The sequence below is a fragment of the Schistocerca americana genome, chromosome 6 (assembly GCF_021461395.2).
Source record: "Schistocerca americana isolate TAMUIC-IGC-003095 chromosome 6, iqSchAmer2.1, whole genome shotgun sequence".
NCBI classification, from domain to species: Eukaryota; Metazoa; Arthropoda; class Insecta; order Orthoptera; family Acrididae; genus Schistocerca; species Schistocerca americana.
The window spans coordinates 405,055,852-405,078,398 of NC_060124.1; positions in this window are offsets into that span (position 1 = coordinate 405,055,852).

Here is a 22,547-nt window from a genome sequence, read left to right on the forward strand (position 1 = left end):
AGCAAAGTATTGTTGTTCAGATTCTTGAGAGGTGACCATATTAATGTGACTGAACAGCGTTTAATTCATTGTGGCCTGCATGCCTCATCACAGGTTCTCTCTTTCCCCGAACTCCTGACAATGAAACTGCTCTCAGTGCTCTCGATGTGACCAGCCAGTGTCGATCGAGGGAGAAAATTCACTTGTTGGCTGCTGGCCGCCTCCGAAGAGCGTCAGCTCTAAGCTAAGAGCACTCTACAGCACCAGCACTAGCTAGATATGACTTTAGCTCTGAAATTACAGACTTACGTTCTTAACAGGATCACCACGCAGACTGGCTGGTGGCCTAGCAAATCTTCTTGGTGTAACATTTCTGACCCTATCTCGCATAAGAAACTGACGGAAAAAATGATAACACCAAAAAGGCATTGTGCGACATATGTGAAAGTTGCCACCAGTCTCACAAATTCTACGCACCAACTAGAATAGTCGTTTGGTTGCCATTTCCCCCAACGATATGAGATATTCCTATGGAATGTTATCTATTCCTTCTGGCTTGTTCGATTTCAAGCCTTCCAGAGGTCTTTTAAATTCTGTCTATAATACTGAATCCCTTGTGTCTACCACTTCCATTTCATTTTCTTCTCCTATCTCGTCATCAAACATGTTCTCCCTCTCATAGAGGCCTTAGGGGTACTTTCTCACCTATCCACTCTCTGCTCTGCGTTTAACAGTGGAACTTCCAAGTTACCGACCTTACTTTAAATTTCATCGAAAGTTATTTTGACTTCTCTATATGCTGAATGAGTCCTTCAGACGATCATTTAGTTTTTGATTTCTTCACGTGCTTTCTCCAGCCGTTTCGCCTTATTTGCACTGCACTTTCCATTTGTTTCAGTCCTAAGGGAACTATAATGCTGTATTCCTACCTTACCTGTAGCACTTTCGTACTTCCTTCTTTCGTCGTTCAACTAAAGTGTTTGTTCTCTTATCCAATGTTTCTTCACAGTTAGCTTTCTTGTGACTATATTTGTCTGTACAAAATAAGCATTTGCTTTTTTCAGAGATGTCAACTCCTCTGCAAATGAACTTCCTGCCCTGGTATTGTTTGTCGCAGTAAAGATATATACAGCGACCTTCAAACACGTGCCGTCATTCCTCAGTACTTCAATATCCGATTTCCTTCCTAACTGATCCTCCCCTATGGATCTCTTAAACTTCAGTCTACTGTTCATCATTATTAAATTGTGATATGAGTCTATATATGCACCTAAGTACATCTTGTTGTTGTTGTGGTCTTCAGTCCTGAGACTGGTTTGATGCAGCTCTCCATGCTACTCTATCCTGTGCAAGCTTCTTCATCTCCCAATACCTACCGCAACCTACATCCTTCTGAATCTGCTTAGTGTATTCATCTCTTGGTCTCCCTCTACGATTTTTACCCTCCACGCTGCCCGCCAATGCTAAATTTGTGATCCCTTGACGCCTCAAAACATGTCCTACCAACCGATCCCTTCTTCTAGTCAAGTTGTGCCACAAACGTCTCTTCTCCCCAATCCTATTCAATACCTCCTCATTAGTTACGTGATCTACCCACCTTATCCTCAGCATTCTTCTGTAGCACCACATTTCGAAAGCTTCTATTCTCTTCTTGTCCAAAGTAGTTATCGTCCATTTTTCACTTCCATACATGGCTACACTTAAATCTATACTCGATGTTAACAAATTTCTCTTCTTCAGAAACTATTTCCTTGCCATTGCCAGTCTACATATTATCCTCTCTACTTCGACCATCATCAGTTATTTTACTCCCTAAATAGCAAAACTCCTTTACTACTTTACGTGTCTCATTTCCTAATCTAATTCCCTCAGCATCACCAGATTTAATTTGACTACATTCCATTATCCTTGTTTAGCTTTTGTTGATGTTCATCTTATATCCTCCTTTCAAGACACTGTTCATTCCGTTCAACTGCTCTTCCAAGTCCTTTGCTGTCTCTGACAGAATTACAATGTCATCGGCGAACCTCAAAGTTTTTACTTCTTCTCCATGAATTTTAATACCTACTCCGAATTTTTCTTTTGTTTCCTTTACTGCTTTCTCAATATACAGATTGAACAACATCGGGGAGAGGCTACAACCCTGTCTTACTCCCTTCCCAACCACTGCTTCCCTTTCATGCCCCTCGACTCTTATAACTGCCATCTGGTTTCTGTACAAATTGTAAATAGCCTTTCGCTCCCTGTATTTTACCCCTGCCACCTTCAGAATTTGAAAGAGAGTATTCCAGTTAACATTGTCAAAAGCTTTCTCTAAGTCTACAAATGCTAGAAACGTAGGTTTGCCTTTTCTTAATCTTTCTTCTAAGATAAGTCGTAAGGTTAGTATTGCCTCACGTGTTCCAACATTTCTACGGAATCCAAACTGATCTTCCCCGAGGTCCGCTTCTACCAGTTTTTCCATTCGTCTGTAAAGAATTCGCGTTAGTATTTTGCAGCTGTGACTTATTAAACTGATAGTTCTTTAATTTTCACACCTGCTTTCTTTGGGATTGGAATTATTATATTCTTCTTGAAGTCTGAGGGTATTTCGCCTGTCTCATACATCTTGCTCACCAGATGGTAGAGTTTTGTCATGACTGGCTCTCCCAAGGCCATCAGTAGATCTAATGGAATGTTGTCTATTCCCGGGGCCTTGTTTCGACTCAGGTCTTTCAGTGCTCTGTCAAACTCTTCACGCAGTATCTTATCTCCCTTTTCGTCTCCATCTACATCCTCTTCCATTTCCATAATATTGTCCTCAAGTACATCGCCCTTGTATAAACCCTCTATATACTCCTTCCACCTTTCTGCCTTCCCTTCTTTGCTTAGAACTGGGTTGCCATCTGAGCTCTTGATATTCATACAAGTGGTTCTCTTCTCTCCAAAGGTCTCTTTAATTTTCCTGTAGGCAGTATTTATCTTACCCCTAGTGAGACAAGCCTCTACATCCTTACATTTGTCCTCTAGCCATCCCTGCTTAGCCATTTTGCACTTCCTGTCGATCTCATTTTTGAGACGTTTGTATTCCTTTTTGCCTGCATCACTTACTGCATTTTTATATTTGCTCCTTTCATCAATTAATTTCAGTATTTCTACTGTTACCCAAGGATTTCTACTAGCCCTCGTCTTTTTACCTACTTGATCGTCTGCTGCCTTCACTAGTTCATCCCTCAGAGCTACCCATTCTTCTTCTACTGTATTTCGTTCCCCCATTCCTGTCAATTGTTCCCTTATGCTCTCCCTGAAACTCTGTACAACCTCTGGTTCTTTCAGTTTATCCAGGTCCCATCTCCTTAAATTCCCACCTTTTTGCAGTTTCTTCAGTTTCAATCTGCAGTTCACAACCAATAGATTGTGGTCAGAATCCACATCTGCCCCTGGAAATGTATTACAATTTAAAAGTACATCTTACTATCCAATATCTGATTTTGAAATCTCTCTCCGACCACCATGTAATGTAACTGTAATCTTCCCGTTTCTCCGTGTCGCTTCCAAGTATACCTACTCCTCTTGTAATTCTATAACAGAGTATTATTAGCTAGTGCCATCTGAAATTTATTGCAGAAACCAGTTAGTCTTTCTGTACTTTCACTGATACTGATGAGAATACATTCTGCCGTAATCCTGTCTTCTATTACTTTCCCCACAACCGCGTTTCAGTCCCCCACTGTTATTAGATTCTCTTCTCGTCTTACGTACTGAAGTACTCGTTCAGTATCCTTATGTACTTTCTCTGTCTCTTCATCTTCAGCTTGCGACGTCGATAAGTATAGTTGAACTATCGTTGTCAGCGTTTATTTGCTGTCGAATATGACGAGATCAACCGTGTCACTGAACTATTCGCAGCAAATCAACCTCTACCCTAGCTTCTTACTGATAACTAGTCATACGCTCGTTGTATAATTTTTGTATCTATTGATGTTACCCAATATTCGTCTGACCAGAAATCCTTATCTTGTTTCCTTTTCACATCACTAACCCTCTCTATATGTACAAGATGTACAACTTTGCTTCCGCCGTTTTTTCTCCAACATTTGAGGCTTTAATGAAACAAATTGGTTACACATGTATCAGTCAAAGTATTTTCCATCGCTGGCCACTACTTTCTCCCATCTTTCGGGCAATGTACGAATCCCGCGTCGAAAAAATTGTTCGTCTTTTGAAGCGATCCACGAATCTCCATGAGATCGAAAGTGTTGGTCAGCCAGGCCATGCGCCAGTGATCTAAACAGGTTATAATCGGAAGGAGTGATGTCTGGAGAATACGGCGGGTGGGGTAGGACTTCCGATTTTAACGTTTCCAACTACTTTTTGACCTCTTTTTGCAACGTGGGGTGGAGCGTTGTCGTGCTGCAAAATCACTTTATCGTGCCTCTCGCTGTATTGCGGCCGTTTGTCTTTTAATGCTCTGCTCAAACGCATGAACTGCGTTCAATAACGAGCACCTGTGATTGATTCACTTGGTAGTAACACCTCATAGTACACGATGCCGTGCTGGTCCCACCAAATGCAGAGCGTGATCTTGGAGTCGTGAATATTCGGTTTGGCCTTCGACGTGGAAGCATGGCCGGGATATCCCCACGATTTTTTGCGTTTAAGATTATCGTAATGAACCCATTTTTCGTCCCGGGTCGCAATGCGATGCAGAAATCCCTTCCGTTTTTGCCTCTGAAGCTACTATTCGCAAATACATAAACGCTGTTGAACGTCTCTTGGTTTCAGCTCACACGGGACCCAAGTTCCTTCTTTCTGAATCATGTCCATAGCCTTGAAACGTTTTGCTGTTTCACTCCCACTAATCGTGCCAATTCTTTTTGAATTTGACACGAGTCTTCACTCAGCAATGTCTCCAATTCTTCATCTTCGAAAACATTCTCTCTTCCACGAATATGCCGGTCTACGACGTTAAAATCACCGTTCTTGAAGCGTTGAAACCACTCACGACACGTTATTTCACTAATAGCGACCTTACCATACGTACATAAGAGCATTCGATGAGACTCATCCGCTGTTTTGTTCATATTGAAACAAAACAGTAACACCTCCCGCAAATGACGAGAATTAGGCTCGGAAACTGACATTTTCAATCAAGAACAACTTTATGATGGAGACACAAATCGATTAATGTTTGAATGAGGTTATGTTGACCGAGGTCCAAGCTAACTGCCTGGCGTTTGCGATCTGTTTCTTTCGACCGCTACTTACCGTTGTCACCGCCAATCGGCAAACGCCGGAAGCAAAGTTGTACACCTTGTAGATTGAGCATTAGCATTTTCCTTTTCAAATACCCTAGGTTTCCTACCACGCCCAGGTTCCCGACATTCCATGCTCCAACCCTTAGAAAGTAGCTCCGAGCTTGATTAATCCGTCTCCTTCTCGTGGTCACCTTCTCCTTGGCAATGCCTTGCTGGAGATCTGAATGGGGCATTAATCCAAAATCTTTTGACAGTGGACACTTTTTACTCGCAGGATACACATTATGTATATTTATTGCAGTTGTTTTCATTGTCCTCTGCATCTTCCCGCTTTTGATCATTGTTGGTTCATCCTTCTAGAATACCGTTACAGAACTTCATTGTCTGCTAGCACAGATCACTGCCGTGGGGCATCGTTTTAATAGTACAACACACGAAGTGATTCCGTATGTTCATAACTTTTCTTGCGTTTCATGTATTATTGCCTGATAGCTTTCATAGATTTTCTTAATGACATAAAAAATGAGGAAGGTCTCTGCAGAATCGGCGACGAAGAGAACATTTAGAATACAGTGAGAAGAACAAGGAACAAGATGGCAGGGTTCGTGTGCAGACATTGGGGAGTAACCAGCATATCACTGGAGAGAGCTATAGAGGGTAATAATTGTGGGAGAGGGCAGAGATTGGAATACATCAACAAATAACTGAGGACGCACGGTGCGACTGCTACTTTGAGACAAAGAAGTTGGTACAGAAGAGGCATTCGTGGCGCCCCGTATCAAACCAGTCAGAAGACTGATGACTCAAAAAAAAAATAATGTGATTACAGATCACAAGCATTGCAGGCAGCCATATGTGTTACCCCCTTCGAACATGCGAGCAATGCAGACCAGTTACATACTACTGTTCATTTGGGTATAAAATTACATGAATTAGGTGTGTGTGGATTATTTTTGCATGTGAATTTGTAGATGAACTGCCAATGTGAGCACACCAGTTTCTGAAGCTTGTGCTTTTGTATTTTAAGCAATGCTAAAGTCGTGAATAAAAACCATTTTGAAGTATTGATTATGCTACTTTAACGTCTGCCGGAGCCTACATATGATAGTCACGTACAGTACTAAACGACAGCAGCCAGAAGTACCTGATCAAGATACGACGCCTAGCTTTTCACTGCGTTGGGTCAACTAATTGAAGACGTCAGGTCAGTACAGTTTACAGAACTTTGCCATCTGTTCGATGCGTTTCGCCAGAACTGTGATCACATGTACACTGCAGTTTCAGTACATATGAGGCCAGTGAACGGAATGGTAACTGTTGGGAATGTAAATATTCCAACAACTAAAGATAGAATGATATTTGTTAAAAATGAAGAAATACTCAACTTAAAGGATGCTTCGTCTTGTGAAATGTCCAGCATATATATTACACGTCCTGTAAAATATTAAAGTTCTGACACTGTGCCTCTGAGTGTAGCCTACGTAGAGTCCAGAGCTGGCCTACGAAGCCAACGGAGTTTAAGTCTCGGAGTCGACGGACGAACGCTGCAGTTGCAGAATCGGCGGTAAATGGAGATTGTACATGTCAAACCGCACTGAAGAGAACTGTCCGCTGTAGCTCAGTGTTCCGGAATTTAACGAGGCATCGACGAATCGCTGTCCACACACGTGATGACCATGGGTTGACAGCTTCGGCCCTGGCAGACATCGGTATAGTTCGTATTGCCAACCCACACAGCTGCTTTGTTACGAGTGTTTCGAGCGCGGCTTATCGGCTTTGGTGCGGTACACACTGGAGGCGTGAGTACTGTCACCACAGTAAGATTTGCAGGCTGCTGGCTACACTCAAATAACAATACAACGATCGTACAGCGCGCGCCCAACTATGCGCCGTACTTATAACAAACTTATTTGTGATACAGGGGAACCATAATCTAGTAATTAAGGCCTCCCTGAAGGTGCCCACACTTGGACTATCATGACAAGGATGACCCTGCACTTGAACAAGAATAAGCTGCTAAAGATTTCAGTGCCGCTACCAGCTGTATGGGATGCATGTGAGACTGCTGTCATACTTGGAGTATAGCAGCGCATTATTGTCAACCTTTGTTAACTAATTTTGAAAAAAATGTGGCTCAAGGCACGTTATTTTTCATTTTGTATTGGTTCAAATGGCTCTGAGTACTATGGGACTTAACATCGGAGGTCATCAGTACCCTAGAACAGAACTACTTAAACCTAACTAACCGAACGACATCACACACATCCATCCCCGAGGCAGGATTCGAACCTGCGGCCGTAGCGGTCGCGCGGCTCCAGATTGAAGCGCCTAGAACCGCTTGGCCACTCCGGCCGGCATTTTATATTATTTATTTGCTGGTGTTTGGTGTATATACAATGGATCTGTCACCATAATACATAAGTGGTACAAAACTAAGTACATAAAGAGGGTGTAGTGGTTTTTATGGATCTTTTACTGCACAATGGAGTGTGCGCATTTTTGAAACTTCCTGGTAGGTTCAAACTGTGTGACAGATTGGGACTCAAGCCAGAAACCTCACCATTCACGGAAAATTCTCTTACCGAATGAGTTGTACAAGCATAGGTCAAGAAACGTCCTCACAGCTTTTCTTCTTGTACCTCTCCCTCACCCTCTTGACACTCGCTCTCTTGCATACCTTGTAAACCACCACCCCTGGAAGAAACGATGTTGTAGAAAAGGGGCTTAGGCACAGAGTGGGAGATAGTTTACATAATGAAACCTTCAACCTAGTTTGAAAACAACGTAAGTTTCTAGTGTAACGTCTTGATGGGATTTGTCTAGGATGGGGAAGGAAATATGCTCTGTTTTCTTCAAAGGAAACCACCCCAGCTTCGCCTAAGAAGTAAACTTTGCAAAAGGTTGCCTGGGTTGCCAATTTCGTAAGTTCATTGCCCGCGTAAGGCCAGTTTTCGAATTCGGGTCGCGGTCCGACATATACTTTCCATCTGCCAAGACTTCGTGGAGACCGGAGTGGCTGAGCGATTCTAGGCGCTACAGTCTGGAACCGCGCGACCACTACGGTCGCAGGTTCGAATCCTACCTCGGGCATGGCTGTGTGTGATGTCCTTAGATTAGTTAGGTTTAAGTAGTTCTAAGTTCTAGGGGACTGATCACCTCAGAACGTAAGTCCCATAGTGCCATTTGAACTTTTCGTGGCCGTGCAGAAGCAAAGAAACGTCATTTTCTTCGAATCTAGGTCAGTCGCCACCAAGACATGAACCCAGTTTATCTTCGGAGATTACACGAGGCATGGTGACCTGAGGGATTTATTCACATACTTTATTAAACTCGCTGGCTGGTTCGTTACGTGAAGCGATAGCAGCGTTCATATAGCATATAATTAAAACTACAGTGTCCATGACCTTAAATATATGGGGTAACGTAATAATATGAATGGCACTCCCCCGACGTACCGCGGCAACAAATCCTGTCTCAAAACACGTTTTATAGAGTGTACACACAATTTAAATTTACTGCGTCTTCAAATATTTTCAATTACTTATGCATTGCTAACATTATTTCTTTACATATGAAACTTTACAATAACTGTCTTGAAAAGTTCTATTGCAAAATTCACAAGGACCATTATCCCTTTCCCTGCTGCGAACGTGTATACACTACTTACTACGGCGTTCCCTAGGTGTTGTGGTCGTGTAAACGCACGTCGCTTGCGTATTCCTAGAGTGCTATCGATTTCTGAATGCGTCCTGAGCCGCCGAACTCTCACTGCTGCGGATGAGTTACTTTCATATTTTGATGAATAAAAATGTTTCGAGTATTTATCATACAATTTATTTGTCTCATTTTGTTCTATTATTTGCAGAAAACTCCGTTCTAATATCTTGAATTATTTATGATACACGATGATTTTTGTGACTCCATGATTCGCGATTCACGCGTTGCTCGAGACCGTCCATTGGTTATAAGTCCCAATAATTCGAGAACGAAATGAGATAGCATTCTGCTCTGAATTTTAAGTAAAATTCCCATATCTTATCTACATTCAATTTACTCCAATATATGAGCTACACTCAACCTTACCCTAAATATACGTAATCAGCTTTAAAATCTGCAAAATCTTTAAAATTTCGCTGAATGTTTTTCTTAATCTAATGCAACACAGTAACTGTGGCATATAACGAAAGCAAATTCAGTATTTTATTAATGGAAGATATTAGACCGTTAGATGTACTTTTTCATAGCAGTCGGTAAGTCCACATGGACAGAACTGGTCGCATCGCGCCCGACCGTCAATCAGATATAAGACCCAATAACTCGAGAAAGAAATGAGATATCATTCACCTTTCAATTTTAAATAAAATTTTGTTATGTTGTCTACATTTCATTCCCTGCAACGGTTGACCTAAAATCAACCATACACAAAATTTACACAATGCATTTTCAGCTCTGCGAACTCTTTAAAATCTGATGCAATGTTTTACTTAATTTGATGCAGTGCAGTAAGTATGACGTATAACTAAACGAAGTTCAATTCATTGTCGGGTGAAGATATCAGACTGTAAGATGTGCAAAAACCTACGTTTTTAACCTAATAGGTTTTGGCGAGCGGTACAGCCATAAGAAAGCCGTCTCAGCGCGGATAGCAACGAGCAACGAAAAGGTTAGAAAAGAAACAATTTTCACGACACGTAAATGAATGCATTAAAATGTCATCATGGAAAAATAAATGCCTATAGAAGTGCCTGGCTGCAGATAATACATTACAAATTACTGTCAATTCCAACAGTTACAGTGTTGTAATACGTCCACAACGGACAAGAATTATTTATTAATGTTAATGCGAGAAAGAATACAAAAACGAAACATACAAATGAAATAGGCACTTCCAATCCACAAGTAAGTAAGAGCAGCTTTGCGGTTTTCCGTTATAGGCAACTCATTCAAAGTGTTTGGAATTTAGTGCATTTGTCCAAAAGTACTTATAATGACTGACAGTATAGGCACGGTTTTTTTGTAATACTCAAAAAATGCAATACAGGAGCCTCTCTTTCTCTCTCACGAGTTTCTTCTGCGGGCCGGACCGAAACCAGTCGAGGAACGAATCAGATTCCACATGTGGTCTGCAATCATGAAGCTGCAAAGATTCCTTCTCGCACGATGTGTAATACCAGTACAGGGTCTCTCAAATAGGATGCTTTTCTCTGTAACCTTCAAAATAATCAGCGAAGGGAATATTTATTTAGATAGGTTAAAATAATAAACATTACTATTTCAAATGAGTTATGAACGTAATTTATGAAGTTATTATCTTGAGCTCTACAAATTTTTGGCTGGAACATTATATTTCCTATTATGGAGCTGATACTTTAACCACCTGTATACAAATCAATTTAACTCAAATTTCTATCAATTTTAGTTTTGGAGTTGCAAAATCATTCTTGTAAAGGTGTGGAAAATTATATGCTCTTTGGTGGCACCATTAGTAAGTGGTGTGGGTGAGTATGGGCGACAGTTTCTCTAGTGGAGGTGGAGGATAAGTACCGCTGATACAGGCAGCCATTGGTGACAAATAATATATTTATTTCTAGGTTCGACAGCCGTACACTGTCGGCCAAAAGTTGTTGATCACGTATCACAACTATGGAATTATGTTTAAAACAGAGGTTTTGTTTTGAATGTTGTATGATATCCCCGTTCTGATAATAAGCGCCATCTTATGTATTTGACTGGTTGTTGGCGTAGAGGAGCGGTGATCAGTATTCACAACAACCCTGATGTGGCTTTACCTAAGATGGTTTCATGCCAATAGACTTCATCCCTTCAGCTGCTTGCATAGGAATTGGTTCACATTAGGTTATAGTACATTGTAGGCATATAGAAGTGGGCCAGTGTATCCGATCAGTTTCGTAACATATTACCTCATAATGGGACCGAAGCAGGAAAGCTGAATTGATAAACGTGCTGTAATTGTAGCTGAGCACCAGGAAGGCTTTTCTAGTACGACACAACAACAAATTTTGGGATTCAGGACAGGAGAAAGGGCAGCAGTGCTCGTAAATTTTTAATCTGTTTAATGCAGATCAATTTCAGCTACTATGTAGCTATCGTCAGTGGAATTATAACATAAAATCGAGTCATCATGACTTGTTTATAATTGTTTATAATTGCACTGAAGGTAGCTACACATTAACTGAAATCGATCTTCATTGAACAGATTAAAAGTTTACGACCGATGCTGCCGTTTCTCTTATCTTGAATCTCATTAATACACCCATAGAGCACGCAGTTCCTGATAGATTGAAATTTGAACAAATTTTGAGGTAGCCCAATCTCCATTGGTGTATACATTGTAACAGATCAAGCGAATTTGCTGTTTGCAAGGTCCCTAGTTCCATCATGCTAAGGAAATATGTTCATAAGTGTAAACAGTATACATTGGAGCACTCGTACTACCCCTGAAGTACGCGAGGAAGTAAATGGTATGCGAGCAGCTCCAGTCTCTGTCTCAACAGTGTAACACCGTCTTCGTGAACAATGTTTAAAGGGGTGCCTAGGGGACAAAAAGCCTTTATTATGCAAAAAAAGTGAAAAAATGGCAATAGGCAAAGCAATATAAAGTCTGGAGTTGCAGCAGTAGTCCACGGTGTTATTCACACACGAATCTAAGTTTGAAATATGTGAAAGTCATCTTCGACCTTGTCGAGAACGTATGAGGAATCAGTGTGTTGAGGCTTAGCGCCGTATACCGATCCTGCCTCGGAGGCGGTTAACTGGGAGATGTGTCTCAGAGCTGGATAGTGACAGGTGGTGACGCGAGACTGGACGCGCACGTAGTTTATGTATCAGCCGATAGAGGACAGTATTGGTAGGGAACTGTGATTTAGTTTCGATTGCGCCCACTAGAGAGCTCTAAAATAATAGAATGTTTTTCATAAACCTAGTATTTTCATAAAGTTTTATTAAGTCTTTTTTTGTATGTAAAAAGCTATAAATGTACGAATGATGCGTGAGTGTGGTTTGAGGTTAATATGAAGATAATTGTTTAACGAGTTATGTAGTGGGATTTATTGTGGGAACATTTCGAAGAAAGTATGGATGTGGACGAAGGGGAATTTTGTAGAATAGATTTTTAAAGTAAGTTTACGGTAAAGGGAATGTTAATTCGGTATAAATAACAATAGTAAATAAATTTATGCATAAACAAAACTTCAGAATATTGGATAATTGCGTCGCTAAAAATTGCAGTCGTTAGGTTTACTATTTTGCGATTGGTTATTGATGAAAAGCGCGGACCGACGTGGGAGAACGTTGTTTTGCTATTGGCTGTTGAGTAAACTGACCAAAGGTAAGGCAATATTCTTCGCGCGCCTTTCTCTGCTGGTAGAGAAGAATCAGAGTATTCTAGAGAGGAGTCGGACCTAGCCATGAAACAGTTCGGACGTGTGTAGTAGTAGTTCCGATGGAAATGATAAGTTGCCGGAACTAGCAGTGTTTCATACATCAAAAGTGTTGTAAAGTGACGGCATAATTATTCCGATGGGTGTGTAGAAATTTCGGAATTTTTAAGTGAATTTTGTGACGAGAAAAGACATAAATTCATCGTGGCGTATTGAGCAAGTTGGTGGCTAAAAACTGTGACTGCATTAGGTACCGACAGACTTACTATTAGGCGAGCATTCTCAACCAAAACAATCCGTATTTTTGTAGCTATTACGTTTTCGGGAAATGCAACACCATAAACTAGCTAACGTGAGTAAAAGGGATTGTGAGTGACTGTGTTAAGACTAGCACGGGCTTGGCAGTGATACTTGTTCACCTAAGATTCAGAATATATTAATTAAGGACAAAATTTCCAACCTTTCATTTCGTGTGAAAACTTTCTCCCAAAACGTAGATTAGTGACTTTAATTGCAGCCTGATTCACGTCGAAGTACAGTAGGTTTCGCTAGGCTTCCCTACTGATGATATGCATAGACAATGTTCACAGGCAGGTGCAGATTCGTCGTAAAGGGACGGAAGGAACCGCGCCTCCGCAGTGTGACGCCAATAGTGAAGCATGGTGGAGGGTCGCTCGTGATGTGACGATGTTTAGTGGGTGTTAAAGTCGGTGATCAAGTGAGAGTAATGGAACATTAAAGAAGGAAGGCGGAGTCGCTGTCACTGGCCCTCCTGCATTGCAGAGGCAGAGGCGCTTGTGGTACCGAGCCAGTGGAGGCATAGCTCAGCAGGCGTGCTCCATGGATCCACCGGATCCTGCACGAGCGGTTTCTGTGTTGGACAGACACTTGCAATTCCGTTGTCAACCGTCGTGGAATCCCCGTGGAGGTGGTATGGATGCGTGATACCACAACAAGAATCCGGGTTTCGCCTCTGGGGCCTTGCTTGTGACAGCGTCTCCGCATATCAATCACTTATGGGTGGATGCAACATGCTGTACATAACTGGCAGTGTTCAATAGATGTTTGGCGAAGGAATGTTCATTTCAGTGACATATTCAAACAAGTGCCCATTTCTTCTGATTTCGCAACTACAGGGTTATTACAAATGATTGAAGCGATTTCACAACTCTACAATAACTTTATTATTTGAGATATTTTCACAATGCTTTGCACACACATACAAAAACTCAAAAAGTTTTTTTAGGCATTCACAAATGTTCGATATGTGCCCCTTTAGTGATTCGGCAGACATCAAGCTGATAATCTAGTTCCTCCCACACTCGGCGCAGCATGTCCCCATCAATGAGTTCGAAAGCATCGTTGAAGCGAGCTCACAGTTCTGGCACGTTTCTTGGTAGAGGAGGTTTAAACACTGAATCTTTCACATAACCACACAGAAAGAAATCGCATGGAGTTAAGTCGGGAGAGCGTGGAGGCCATGACATGAATTGCTGATTATGATCTCCACCACGACCGATCCATCAGTTTTCCAATCTCCTGTTTAAGAAATGCCGAACATCATGATGGAAGTGCGGTGGAGCACCATCCTGTTGAAAGATGAAGTCGGCGCTGTCGGTCTCCAGTTGTGGCATGAGCCAATTTTCCAGCATGTCCAGATACACGTGTCCTGTAACGTTTTTTTCGCAGAAGAAAAAGGGGACCGTGAGATTGCACAAAACACGTTAACTTTTGGTGAATTGCGAATTTGCTGCATGAATGCGTGAGGATTCTCTACCGCCCAGTGCGCACATTGTGTCTGTTCACTTCACCATTAAGAAAAAATGTTGCTTCATCACTGAAAACAAGTTTCGCACTGAACGCATCTTCTTCCATGAGCTGTTGCAACCGCGCCGAAAATTCAAAGCGTTTGACTTTGTCATCGGATGTCAGGCTTGTAGCAATTGTAAACGGTAAGGCTTCTGCTTTAGCCTTTTCCGTAAGATTTTCCAAACCGTCGGCTGTGGTACGTTTAGCTCCCTGCTTGCTTTATTCGTCGACTTCCGCGGGCTACGCGTGATACTTGCCCGCACGCGTTCAACCGTTTCTTCGCTCACTGCAGGCCGACCCGTTGATTTCCCCTTACAGAGGCATCCAGAAGCTTTAAACTGCGCATACCATCGCCGAATGGAGTTAGCAGTTGGTGGATCTTTGTTGAACTTCGTCCTGAAGTGTCGTTGCACTGTTATGACTGACTGATGTAAGCGCATTTCAAGCACGACATACGCTTTCTCGGCTCCTGTCGCCATTTTGTCTCACTGCGCCCTCGAGCGCTCTGGCGGCAGAAACCTGAAGTGCGGCTTCAGCCGAACAAATCTTTATGAGTTTTTCTACGTATTTGTAGCGTGTCGTGACCATATGTCAATGAATGGAGCTACATTGAATTTATGAAATCGCTTCAATCATTTGTAATAGCCCTGTAAATGCGTCTTCTAAACGATCTGAACGCTAGACTATCACACAGGATAAGCCATGGCTGCTTCATTGGCTTCATATCAACATTACCTGAACATCAGCCACATTCATTGCACTCGCTGGACGTGCATGCCATGTTCATTCCACTCAATATCCGTGGCGTCCCAAACCTCATTTGTGGCTACTTTCTAACACGCCTAGTATCTGTCAGTGGAAGGATACATTCCGCAGTCAAATAAAACATACTTCAAACAATCCAGCGAGGAAGCTTGTCTATCCACGACTATCTGTCAGTGGAAGGATACATTCTGCAGTCAAATAAAACATACTTCAAACAATGCAGCGAGGAAGCTTGTCTATCCACGACGCCAGGTACTTTACGTCTGATCACCAGGTCGTTTAGAAGGCCCATGGAGCCGTGCATTAAAGAAAATGGATCCTCGTTTGAACATCTGATTTAAATGAACAGTCTGCCAGTAGAAGGTCTATGTGGACGGAGCTAAGTACATACAGCACGTTGGATCCACCCATAACATTTTGACCTTTACGATGTCCCTCACAAAAATTGCTAGAAATTTTATTTTAATTAATTTGTACGCAACTAATGTAAATCCATCGACTACACTACAGAAAAGTTTAATGTTACACACAAAATTAAAAGTTGTTTCTGCAACTCGCTAGAAAATAACCAAACAAACTGTGTTCATAACGCCGCAGAAGCAGTAACGTTTCATTCATTTGCTTCTATAAATAAATATTTCAGTTACACATTGTTTTGTAAGTTGCACAGAAAAACCGATTATCTGCTACACGATGTATGTAGCGCCTGCCTTCAAAGGCCTTTTATCATATAAATTTATGAAAATGATACACAGTTAAAAAATTGCGGCTCATAAATAAAAGGTTGTACAAAAACGAGTGTATTTATGACAAATATTTCTCGTCGGTCCTCTAATATAAAATAATACAGTTAGCTATCTTATTTATTTGTTGAAAAATATCAAAACGAAAGGGGTAATAACAGCATAGCTTGTCGTTCAATACAGCCTATGCTTGCAAAAATATGGATATGTTAATAACTGTATTAATGTATTTTTCCTCTTGCCCAATGTACATGTCTCTTTTGCAAAGCAGTTTAGAAAACAATGTGGACAGTCTCCTTTTCTGAGCCTCGGCTATATTTAAAAATACAGATGTCAGAAGATGCCAGTCCTTAATATTTCTGAGCATAACTCTGGTACCTTGGATAGTTAGCTACCGATAAGAACGTTGCGTCTTGTAAGTGTTCTTTACAACGAGATACTATGATGAAGAAAGAAGGTATGACTGGACTGTTTGTAGTTCTACAACAAGAGACGAAAGCTATATCACAGATTACCTCAAACAAAAACGTGTACCACTACACTCCTGGAAACTGAAATAAGAACGCCGTGAATTCATTGTCCCAGGAAGGGGAAACTTTATTGACACATTCCTGGGGTCAGATACATCACATGATCACACTGACAGAACCACAGGCACATAGACACAGGCAACAGAGCATGCACAATGTCGGCACTAGTACAGTGTATATCCACCTTTCGCAGCAATGCAGGCTGCTATTCTCCCATGGAGACGATCGTAGAGATGCTGGATGTAGTCCTGTGGAACGGCTTGGCATGCCATTTCCACCTGACACCTCAGTTGGACCAGCGTTCGTGCTGGACGTGCAGACCGCGTGAGACGACGCTTCATCCAGTCCCAAACACGCTCAATTGGGGACAGATCCGGAGATCTTGCTGGCCAGGGTAGTTGACTTACACCTTCTAGAGCACGTTGGGTGGCACGGGATACATGCGGACGTGCATTGTCCTGTTGGAACAGCAAGTTCCCTTGCCGGTCTAGGAATGGTAGAACGATGGGTTCGATGACGGTTTGGATGTACCGTGCACTATTCAGTGTCCCCTCGACGATCACCAGTGGTGTACGGCCAGTGTAGGAGATCGCTCCCCACACCATGATGCCGGGTGTTGGCCCTGTGTGCCTCGGTCGTATGCAGTCCTGATTGTGGCGCTCACCTGCACGGCGCCAAACACGCATACGACCATCATTGGCACCAAGGCAGAAGCGACTCTCATCGCTGAAGACGACACGTCTCCATTCGTCCCTCCATTCACGCCTGTCGCGACACCACTGGAGGCGGGCTGCACGATGTTGGGGCGTGAGCGGAAGACGGCCTAACGGTGTGCGGGACCGTAGCCCAGCTTCATGGAGACGGTTGCGAATGGTCCTCGCCGATACCCCAGGAGCAACAGTGTCCCTAATTTGCTGGGAAGTGGCGGTGCGGTCCCCTACGGCACTGCGTAGGATCCTACGGTCTTGGCGTGCATCCGTGCGTCGCTGCGGTCCGGTCCCAGGTCGACGGGCACGTGCACCTTCCGCCGACCACTGGCGACAACATCGATGTACTGTGGAGACCTCACGCCCCACGTGTTGAGCAATTCGGCGGTACGTCCACCCGGCCTCCCGCATGCCCACTATACGCCCTCGCTCAAAGTCCGTCAACTGCACATACGGTTCACGTCCACGCTGTCGCGGCATGCTACCAGTGTTAAAGACTGCGATGGAGCTCCGTATGCCACGGCAAACTGGCTGACACTGACGGCGGCGGTGCACAAATGCTGCACAGCTAGCGCCATTCGACGGCCAACACCGCGGTTCCTGGTGTGTCCGCTGTGCCGTGCGTGTGATCATTGCTTGTACAGCCCTCTCGCAGTGTCCGGAGCAAGTATGGTGGGTCTGACACACCGGTGTCAATGTGTTCTTTTTTCCATTTCCAGCAGTGTATATTAGGGGATTTATCAGAGCTATAAACAAACAATTTGTAAAACTGATCATACAATTTTTATTTCTTCGTAATCACATCCTCCCTCCATTACATGCTCTGACTGGTTTATTACCTTTACATGCGGACGAACTTTATTATTTATCTTTTGTCAACGCACTTCATCATCTTTTCTTTAGAATGAAACACATTCATGAGCAACGTAAACCTAGTCCACTAGCACTCTGCTTCCTAGTGTGTTGGAGAAAAACTGAATGAATGCAGAGCAATCATCGGAGAAGCTACGCCAGAACTCTTGTTACTGAATCTTACTTTATAATACAGATCTTCTCAACGAAAAGTATTTCGCTGTATAAGTTCGAAATATCGATTGATAGAACCCTACCATTCTTAGTAATTAATATGTCTTTAACCATTTGGACACAAAATACGAACTGTGAACTGTGTATTTGCATTCGTAATTATTTTTACTTATTTATTTCTTTTTGATTTCTAATTGTTAGACTTCTTATTTAGATCTTTACTTACAATGTAAGACAAAAAAGTGACACACAAGGGCATTATCAGAATGTGACGGAAATCAGCAGATGTGATGAAATTTGACGATTTATTCAAGTGAAAGAGCGTCTCAAATTGAACAAGTCAGTAATCCGCGCAGTTATTCCGCATCCCGTTGTTTGATACCGCTTTTGGATGCCCTCTTGACGGATATCGAGCCAAATTCTCTACAACTGCGCGTCAGATTGTCAAATCCCGAGATAGTAAGAGGGCCTGCCCATAATGTTCACTGTCCATAATGATCTATATCTTCTGAATTGGAGAGGGATCCAAGGGCATTGTTGGTCGCGGTAGGCTTCGATAAGGACAAAAAAATGCAATAGAAGCCCTCGTCGTGTAAGGATGGGCATTATCTTGCTGAAATGTAAGCCCAGCATGGCTTGCTATGAAGGGCAACAAAACCGGGCACAGAATATAGTCAACCTCTCGCTTTGCTGTAATTGTACCGCGGATGACAACCAAAGCGGTCCTGCTATGAAATAAAATAGCACCCCATACCATCACTCCTGGCTCTCGGGCCGTGTGGCGGGCGACAGTCGGGATGGTATCCCAACGCTATCTGGAGCGTCTCCAGACACTCTTTCAGCCTGGAATCTCATTGAATGGAGTAGGATTGTCCTCACCAATGAGTGCTGCTTACGACAGAGCTCCGATGACCACTGAAGGCCTCTCTGGAGACGCTCCGAACAGTGGTGGGATACCAACTTGACTGTCGCGCGCATTGGGACCCGATAACCATGAGTGATGGCCTGTCATGTCATTTCTGTTCATGACATGTTCCCTTTGTTCGTCATGAGCGGCAACCTTACAGAACAGCGGTACGTCGACCATATTCTATGCTCCGCTTTTTGGTCTTCATAGTAAAAGTTTCTGCTTGTCTTCGTTCTTGGCAAACTCTACAAAGTCCCCAACTGTCAACGTTTGGACCATTACGGGCAGTGCTCTCCAGCTACCTATGAATATTGACGCTCTAACGCGACAGTTGAACAAAATTAGGCACGATATCCTTCGCGAGGACATTCAACAACTTTATCAATGAATGTCAAGCCGAACAACTGGTTGCATAAGTGTCAGAGGTGGAACAATGCGTTATTCACTTGATTACTTCGTGAACGTCTTTCTCTAGAAAAAGTCATCCAATTTATTTCAAATTTGTTGCCTGTACATGAACATCACATCTTCCATCCCATTCGCACGATTCCATCGTGATTCGTCTTTTTTATTCTTTTTGTTAAAGTGTATTACACACAGTACATTCACATTAATCTGAGCATCTGTCAAGCCTGAATAGCCACCTTTTGCAGGCCGTACGTACAGGAAGACAGTCAGTGATGTTCTTGGAGGTCTTGACAGGGATGTATAGCCATATCGATTCCAGTGCCGTAGCCTGCTTCGCGGGTGAGGATCCATGGCCTGAACTGCCCGATCTAGGAGCCTCACAGATTCTCAATTTGGTTTAAATCTGGAGAGTTTGATGGCCAGCAGAATACGGCAAATACATCCTAGTGCTCTTAGAATCACTTACGTACATTGTGAGCTCTGTGAACATAGCGTTGTCGGTTTATCCTGTTGATAGATACCATCGCACCGTGGAAAGCCGGCCGCTGTTTCCGAGCGGTTCTAGGCGCTTCAGTCTGGAACCAAGCTGTTGCTACGCTCGCAGGTTCGTTTCCTGTCTCGGGCATGGATGTGTGTGATGTCCTTAGGTTAGTTAGGTTTAATTAGTTCTAAGTCCAAGGGACTGATGACCTCAGATTTTGAGTCCCATAGTGCTTAGAGCCATTTGAACCATTTTTTTTACACAGTGGAGAAACAAATTGCGTGTAGGAGTGTACATGGCGCCAAGGATAGATGCATCCTTGTGTTGATCCATTGTTCCTCCGAGAACGACGAGATTACCCAAGAGATACCACGAAAACATTCCCCATGCCGTACCACGCCATCCTCCTGTCTGGACCCTTCCGAGGATTGCTGCAGGATGTTTGTTTTCACACGTTCCACGCCGTATACGCCAACGGCCGTCTGTCCGGTGGAGCATAAACGTTATTCATTCGAAAACGCCATCTGTTTTCAATCAGTGGATACCCTGTTGCGGTACTGATGTACCAGTTCCAGTCCATCACTAATGAACAGCAGCCAGCAGAGGAAATACTGTTGGTAGACCGCTGGTTCATCTGGGTGGTCGGCTGCTGAACAGTTGCACAACCATTCGGCCGTATACCATTGCCATTGTCATAACCATCGTTCACGCCTGTCGTCTATGGCCCATTTTGCACAACAGTTGCTTCAGTGCCAGCTTTGAATAGAGCCATTTTGACATGCACAATATACTTTAACCACAGTGGACGTGAACAGTTTAAAGACTTTGCCATTTCGGAAAAGGTCTCCCCAGGCATTGCAAGTATAAATGTTTGTGTGGAATTAGCTTCAGTGAAGTATTTTCGGTTGATGCTAATACACAAAATGTATCTGACTCAAATGTACTACACCTGTCATTTGGCCACAATGCACCAGACACTCAGTCTCATATATAGAATATTTTTCAAGTAGTTCATAGCAGAGCTCAAACATACAGTAAGAGGAGTAGAAGTAAGAAACATAAGTCTCGTAGCACGCGACGTGTGTTACAAAGCTCTGGGCTAATAATATGTTCTCTGTGCTTTTAGAGGCGTGATCCGAAAAACTGTTTCGTAAAGATAGTTTCTTTCAGTGGAGACGTGAAGCTCATATTCAAACTATATGTTTACGAGGCAGGCAGAGGAAGGGCAACAGCTGCCGTTTGCTGGGGCGCGGTGGCCACAAATTCACTGTCAAGAAGTGTACACTGTAAAGACCGTGCCACATACTCAGACGTGAGCCGAACCAAGTTCTTCCGCACCGCGGAAAGCATCCACTGCAATTTTCAGGCAGAGAAAGCTTTTCGTTCATTTGAAAGTGAAACGGAAGGTAATTAAGTTTCAGTTCGACACTGGTGCTTACGCTTCCCTGATAAATAAAGGCACTTATACCAGAATCGGTAGCCACTATTACAGCAGTCTCATTCTACTTTGTCTGCTAACAATGATTTAGAAACTCCAGACGTTTGAGTGCTTAGTTTGCCAGAAACTTTCCGGAAAGTGACGAAGTGTGTTTATTTTCATGTTCTCAATTTTAAACACACTGAAAATATTTTTGGGTTAGATTTATTTGATTTTTCCAACTTGTGCATTCAGAACAGTGTGTTACAAGTCAGTGTTTCTGTGCCTCAAACTGACGTTTCTGACTTAGTAGTAACTACAAGGAACTATTTGACCCAGACATAGTAAGGCGCAAAGAATTTGAAGCGCACGTCACTGTAAAGGACAACGCACAGCCGTATGGTTTTCGCACACGACGTCTCTCCATGCATTACGTGAGCAAATAGTTCAGAAATTGAAACGCATTTCTGCAAGACAATGGTCATCACTCTCGTTCATTTTGAAGAAGCACTAAGGTGGGTTATGTCTGTGTACCCACTTTAGGGCAACAGTAAACCCATAAACTGTAGTGGATTCTTTTCCTCTTCCATTTCTGAAAGAATTGGTGGACGGCGTGGGGAAGGACACACTTTCAACCATAAATTTGCGAGAAGCATTCGTACAGTTATCGCATGCTGTGCGGTTCAAGCAATACTTTTTAATAAGCACTCACTTAGGTTTGTGCCAGTTTCAAAGATTACTGTTTGGAAGTGCTTCATTTCCAGCAATTTTTAACGGTTCCTGGAGCAGTTAACAGAAAACGTCCCCACTATCTGTCTGGCAGTCGTATGCCTGCGAAATATTTAGAAAATTTAGTCCGTTTGTTTCAAGTTCTTTCTGTAGCTAGCTTAAAGTGCAACAAGTAAAAATGCTCCTTCTTCCAGACAAAATTGAACTATTTACTTAATTAATGCACAGCGTACACATCCAACGACGTCGCACTTGGCTGCGATTAGGAGCTCCAATCAGTCATGAGAAAGCTCAAATATTACATCAAATTTATTCCTAACGCTGCCCAAATTGCTCCTCCGCTTAACCGGCTACGTCGGATAAATGTTCCTTTTGCGTGGTCCAAAGAATGCCAGAACGTATTTCAGCG